This window comes from Sinocyclocheilus grahami, unplaced genomic scaffold (genome assembly GCF_001515645.1).
Source record: "Sinocyclocheilus grahami isolate Dianchi unplaced genomic scaffold, SAMN03320097.WGS_v1.1 scaffold102.1, whole genome shotgun sequence".
Taxonomy (NCBI): domain Eukaryota; kingdom Metazoa; phylum Chordata; class Actinopteri; order Cypriniformes; family Cyprinidae; genus Sinocyclocheilus; species Sinocyclocheilus grahami.
Genome location: NW_015505281.1, coordinates 2,569,475 through 2,576,739, shown reverse-complemented (window position 1 = coordinate 2,576,739; position 7,265 = coordinate 2,569,475).

Sequence of the window (7,265 nt, the reverse complement as noted above, 5' to 3'; positions counted from 1 at the left end):
AGTTTTAAATGTCTGATGGATCTGCTGTATTTTCTCGTAGAACACTGTCCGTATATCTGTGTATTTGGGGCATTCTGTTTGGAAGTGCAGCTCTGTTTCCATCTGATTCAGATCACAGTGTGAACACAGTCTCTGCTCCGGTGGCAGCCATGTTTTTCTGTGTCTGCCCGTCTCTATCATCAGCTTGTGTTCGCTGAGTCTGTATCTGGTCAACGTGCTTCTCAGTTTCTTATCTGACACTGTGTACAGATACTCTGCCATACTGTACTCTCTCTTTAGGGCCAAATAGCATTGCACTTTACTCTGTTGTTGTGTTTGGGTTTGCCAGTGAGTGATGTAGTTCTGTTTGATTTGTGCAGTAATCTGACTGATTCTGATGTTGTGATTCAGAGCAGCAGTAGATGTTAGTGAAGCATCAGGACTGAAGCTCTGGATCAGCTGAGGGAGGGGCTTGCTTTCTTTGCTCATCTCTTGGTATTGCAGGGCTTTATAATGATATGATTGGGGGTCACTCAGCTTCAGATGTTTCCAGAATGTAATTGCCATTTTTTGTATCTTTATGATTAGAGGATATTTGCCTAATTCTGCCTTGCATGTGTTATTTGTTGTGCGCTCTCTCTCTCTCTCTCTCTCTCTCTCTCTTGCTTGATTTAAAAAATGTAATCAGTGAAGTTGGTGATAGCATGAGTCTGTCACAGTGCAGGATTCTACTACAGTAAGCTTGTCAAATATTGAGTGCTGTCATCAAATCATTGAAAAATCAATGCTTTATTATTATTGTTATCATAATTATTACTATTAATAATATTATATGTATAATCCCTGACAAATTAGCTACATGCAATCACTACATCTCTTCAAATTCCTGACAAATAACTTTTTAAACCAGGCTTATTGGAAAAAAAAGTGTCTGTGGTGGCATATCTGCAAACTTATATTATGTTGCTTCTTGCAGATTTCACGAAACACTTTCTAAGTGAAATGCCCAGTGACTGGCACTAAGAGTGTGTTCAGTTTTAGCAGAAACAGATAAACTTGAATCTGGCAATGTTTTATTACATTGGTGGTTGTACGTATCGTGGCAGTTCAGAAATGAAATGTCTGGTGAGTGGCACTAAAAGGTTAATGCTGTATCGTATTTGGAAAATAACATACCACCTACAATAAACCTAACCGATAGTTTTAAGAAAAGCAAACGTAAGATGATAACACATTTGCTGATGCATTTTACAAGTGTTTGACCTCTTTTATTGAGTGTTGTGACCCGTGTTTCTCAGGACTCGAGTGCTCCATCTATTGCTATTCCTTGTATGTTACCAAGCAAGTTCACTACGCTTGAATAACCATACATATAGAGCTGGTTCTGTGATGTTAATGTCAAATGTATTTGTTTACAAATCATGAACTATGGTAAAAGTGTTTTGAGGTCATAAAAGAGTATTGTGCAAGTAAAAAAAGTAAAAGTAAATCGTATTAATCGATAATCTGTCCCTGTAATTCTCTCATAACTTGTGTGAAAAGAAATTGTTGGTGTTTTACTGTCTTAGCTGGAAACTGCAGTACATTTTATGCATTGAAACATAAATAAATACATGCATACATTTTGATGTTTGCATCACATAACTAGCTCCATATGTATGGCTTTTCTCGTGTAAACTTGCTCAGTAGCTCACCTTGTACACCATTGCATGCTATCCGGAGTGCTTAGGCATGAGTCTGGTGAAACACAAGCCACGATAAAAGAGCTCAAAGATTTGTAGAGGCCAGGCGAAATGGCATAGTTGCTTAAAAGTAAATGTGTTTTCATCTCAGTATTGGTTACTTTTAGTGTAGGTGGTACGTTATTTTAAAACTAAACTTTAGAACTGCAGACATTTTTCCAGTGAGCCTGCTGTTTTTGACACTTTGTTTCCAACATTTAGACCCACATTCTACATCCACAAAAATAGACTTTAATTATATTTTGCTTATTAATACTTGTGGAGGCATCACACCACAGGACTGTGGCAGTAGGTCCACATAACATTACATTAAACATTACATAACTGTAATTAGTTTAAGGATGTAAATCTCTTTTTCTTCCAATTTAGAAGCTTAAAGATATATTTTTTTTATACTTTCTGCTAAGACTCTGATTAGCAAAATTACCAATATATATATGATAATTGTTGTCCAGCCAAATAAAGAAAACACGAGAAATTAAATATGGACTTTAATCTAAAATTACATGTGATCTGCCCATTCACATACTGTAGATGCCACATTATGAGTGTACAATGAACAGTGCAAAGCAAAACCTAGCTAGAGCACAAAGAGAGGAATACACTTGGTGACAGTGAAAGAGATGAAAAAGCAAAGAAGAGTCATCCCTTTTATTTTTCAGTAGGACAGTTATGAAATATTGCTCAGGCCCTTCTGTGCCGCTGCATGCTACATCCGGGCGGTCTCGCCAATTGGGCGACTCACGGTTTTTAAATGGAGATAAACACAAAATGTCTGCCAAACTTTGGGCCGGTCTGTTTGTGCTGTGTGCCTGGACCACTCACCCACTGCCAGTCAGACACATTGTGCCAGTGCGCAAGCTCCTCCAACCGATGCTCCTCTGGCAACAGCTGTTCTCTCACTGACTGAAGTCTGGGCACATGGCGAGGCGTGGCCGTCTGTGCGCAAACACAATCGCTGCAGCGCCATGCCTCGGGGCAACGGCTTAGGCATGCGTGTCACAACGCATATCCGTCCTTCTGCTCTGTTCCTTACTGTCACACAAACATTATTGCATTATGAGACACCAGTCTGGTCAGTTGTGACTTGGGCATGGAAATGGAGACTTGCACTCTGGGCACAGGACTTCCTCCAAACTGAGCCTGGGGTACATCAGTGACCCAGTTTGCAAGCAGGCTAAAAGTTTGGGCTCTTTCAAGTCGGTTGGGCACATGACCTAAGAAACACTGTCACTCCAAAGGAGTGTGATCAATCGTTTGAGGATAATCTGACCGAAACTGCACAATTTTTGAAGAAGTGCATGCTTGATCGAACAAACACTTCACCATATGTACACTTGAGGGATGCTAATATTTTAAAACGCTACTGGTGACTATAAAAAGCACCCTCGGGGAGAGATTCATGCTAAGAAAATACAACATCAACCGTATCTCTTTTTGAAAAACCTTGACAAATTAAATGTGTAAATTGAATAAACTCAACCGAAATAGCAAGATAGGACAACAGCAGCACGTTCAGTCCAGGGACTAAAATGGCAAATCAATAGACCCAATCATTCATTCTCTCATGGGGTTAAAGCAGCATTATATTGGCTTATGAGAATTAACTATTGAGAAATAGGCTCAACTGAGAAAGGTCTCTACTGGTGAAACCAACGCAGCTGGCTTATTATTTCAATCGCTGCTTTTGCAGGTAAGTATGTAATTAGGGTTAAGACCCACATTGTATCTTAGTTTCCTTTTTAGCATGTAAACATCCCCATTAGCTTTGATGTTAAAACCCTCTTGGTTGAAGTAATGAGGTAAAAACTCTAGCCTGTGAGGGCATTGTTCAATACGTCCAGTAAGACGAATTTTAAACCTCTTAATTGCATCCTGTGGTCTTGCATGAGTGTTTTTGTAGGTTGTTGATTTTATCTTTGCATGTAACTAAGGGGTTTTTCATTGATGCATCTATGTTAAAGCATCGGTTCATGGTTTAATTAATCATGTGTTATAATGAGCTCATTATAGTAAAGGAAGTGGTTAATTAAAGCGCTGTATGTGTGGTAAGCATAGCAAATGAAGAAATTAGATGCTAACAATAGTATGCAAACTCACTTTTGGGATTTATTCATCAACCATATGCCCAGTATAATCAAAAGTCAAGAGAGCTTTGGGAAATGATGTTACTTTTCATTTATTATACCCTTTGAGGAAGAGGGATCAATCTGAACATCATCTCTGAAAATTAAAAAGTTTCATAATTAAGTTGGTTTAGCAGAAAATGTCCTAAAGTGAGTGTATATTTCTGTTTTCACTGTACTGTTAGATCATCTTGGCAAACTGACAGGAGCCCAGAGCTATTTACTTCCATTCCTTGATGCTACAGAGTTGAAATTGTTACATTAAACCTTCTACCTGAAGCAAGAAGCAAATGTGTTGAAACAGCTCATGAACAGAAAATCACCTTTAGTTTCACAATATATGCTGCACAATGTGATTTACCCCAGTAGGATACAAACATCATCTGTTGGTGCAGTACGAACATTATCACCAAACAATGAAAGCCCTCACTTTAACCTTGGAATCATAGAGAAATTAATGTTGCTCATGCCCTGAAGCCTAACTAAAAAGTTAACCTAAGCTTAAAATCTGTTTGGCTAATACAAATGTTGTAAACCAACAAGGATGGTAATCCAGAAACATGTAGAACTGTAAGAGGAAAAGCAAGATTTACCCAAATAGGAGATGTTACTGGATCTTTTGATGGAGTACCCTGTAAAAAATAAGTACACTTTAGAAAACTTCTAAACAAGTAAGCTACTTTTTATGGAAATAATATGCTTTTAAAAATACTTACAACAAATGTAATTTGAATCTAATGGTTTTAGACACTTATTTACAATTAAATATATCATATAATATATTACCATATTAAATGTATAGCAAATTCAGTTTTACCTTGACAGTGCTTGAACAAGCACAGTGCTGAAAACTGTACATTATATATAAAATAAAATATACTTTATTGTCATTTCTGTTGAAACATGTATGCCAAATATTGTTTAATTACAAATTTGTAATTATGAAGTTCCAGTTTAGTAAATAAATCCTCCTTCGATGTAATATCAAAGAGCACACTACAGATAAAATTATACTTTTACAATTTGAAATACACTACAAGTGCATATTCAATAAAAAATAAGTGCACATTGAAGATACAAAAAGTAATATAGGCATCCTAAAACTAATCTTTCCAGACTAGACTTTCAATTGAGAGACACAAAACGTACAGTAATTACAAATGTTTTAATTTGTGTTTTGAAGATGAACAAAAATGGCAATGCTTCTCAATGCTTTATGGGACGATCTACCTATACTTTTTTTTTCTAAACATTTTCATACATGTGTTGTTAAAATCCAAGTTTGAATTCTTGGAATTCTTCTCAAAGCTGGTTGGCTTGATTGATGCCATATAATATTTGATTTTCTTCATGTTCAGAAACAAGACTGCAGAGAAAGCAGTCTTACATTAAGCAATATATATATATATACAGTGGGGAAAAAAAGTATTTAGTCAGCCACCAATTGTGCAAGTTCTCCCACTTAAAAAGATGAGAGAGGCCTGTAATTTTCATCATAGGTATACCTCAACTATGAGAGACAAAATGAGAAAAAAAATCCAGAAAATCACATTGTAGGATTTTTAAAGAATTTATTTGCAAATTATGGTGGAAAATAAGTATTTGGTCAATAACAAAATTTCATCTCAATACTTTGTTATAATATACCCTTTGTTGGCAATGACAGAGGTCAAAAGTTTTCTGTAAGTCTTCACAAGGAGTGGGAGAACTTGCACAATTGGTGGCTGACTAAATACTTTTTTGCCCCACTGTATATATATATATATATATATATACTGTGTGTGTGTGTGTGGACACTTGAAACCACATGACACTTCTGGAATGAAACATCTCATCTTGACTCAGGACTAACATGAAATTGCATCATCAAGGAGCAGATCCACTGAGCAGCAGCACCACCGTTTGGAGCTGTTGACTCTAAAAGATACAGTCTTTTTAGTTGTCTGTGGAGAAAAAACACCCCGTGTACGGCCTCATTCAGCCCCTCTTCACATGCTGACGGGATCAATATTGAAGCTTCAAGAAAGAAGTCCAGACTTTAAAAGAATCCCGAGCATATTTTAACCTTAAACTTGGAGTTGACAGGTTCACCTCAGCCAGCTCAGTTACCTTGGGAACCAACTTTGGAACGAGAAGATGAATAATGCAAATGTGAGAATTTGTGCTTCTAAAAATAAATAAATAAATAATTAAACCAGCTGACGGCCTGATGATTCGCCCCGCAGTAGTGATGATAAAATAAAAATACATTTAGTTGTGCATTGCATGAAACAAAGTCATTCGTCAAGGTTTAAAAAAAGGTTTCAAGATGCAAAAGCTCCTTGGCAATTCACCCAGTAACACCTTATACTCAGCTCTTCCTTACAGTCCTCCTCTGCCTGAGAAGCAAAACATAGCTGAAAAATGACAGCTGTGTGACAATTAAAGAGTTCAGCCATCAGCAGCCGCCACTGGGGGGAAATTGTCTTGGCTGTCAAATGGCTTATTATATTGAACCACCTGGCAATGACTTGGATAGCAGACAGTCAGTTAAAGGCCAGTGTTGGTTAGCTTTAAACTGTTTGCTCTCATTTAGATAGCCATTGTTCCTGCTTCTGCCTTTCAAACTCAAAACACTTCACAGGCCTTGTGGAAGAAAGGAAAAACATATTTTGAGAGACAATTTTTTGAGGAAATTAACATGCATATTGTTTAAACTGAGGCATGTTAAGCAAAACTACGCTCCAAAAAAAGTAAGTCAAATTAACTTTTCCAAGCAATTAGTTTTGGTCCATACGACAAGACTAAAATAAGTTCATTTAAGCATAATGTTTTGTTGATAGTTAATAGAGTTAATATATTTACGTTATTATTATTAGTATTAGTATTAGTATTATTATTATTAGTAGTATTAGTATTATTATTATTATTATTATTATTATTATTATTATTATTATTATTATTACTATTATTATTATTATTGTTGTTGTTGTTATTATTAGTATTAGTATTAGTATTATAAGAGTAAACAAGATAAATTAGCCAAAATTAAAAGTAAAATTAGTGCAAAAATAAAACGGTGCAAGATAGTAAACTTTGTTTTCAGAAAATATATCTGAAATAAGTTTATTTCTGACATTAAGCATAACAAAAACATCAAATATTTGTTGTTGTTGTTGTTATTATTAGTATTAGTATTATAAGAGTAAACAAGATAAATTTGCCAACATTAAAAGTAAAATTAGTGCAAAAATAAAACGGTGCAAGATAGTAAACTTTGTTTTCAGAAAATATATCTGAAATAAGTTTATTTCTGACATTAAGCATAACAAAAACATCAAATATTTAGCCAAGAATATTTAGATATTTTATTGTAACACTAGATTGATAAATTACTCTATAATCAGTTTAAACAACCCCCCCCCCCCCCCCCCCAAAA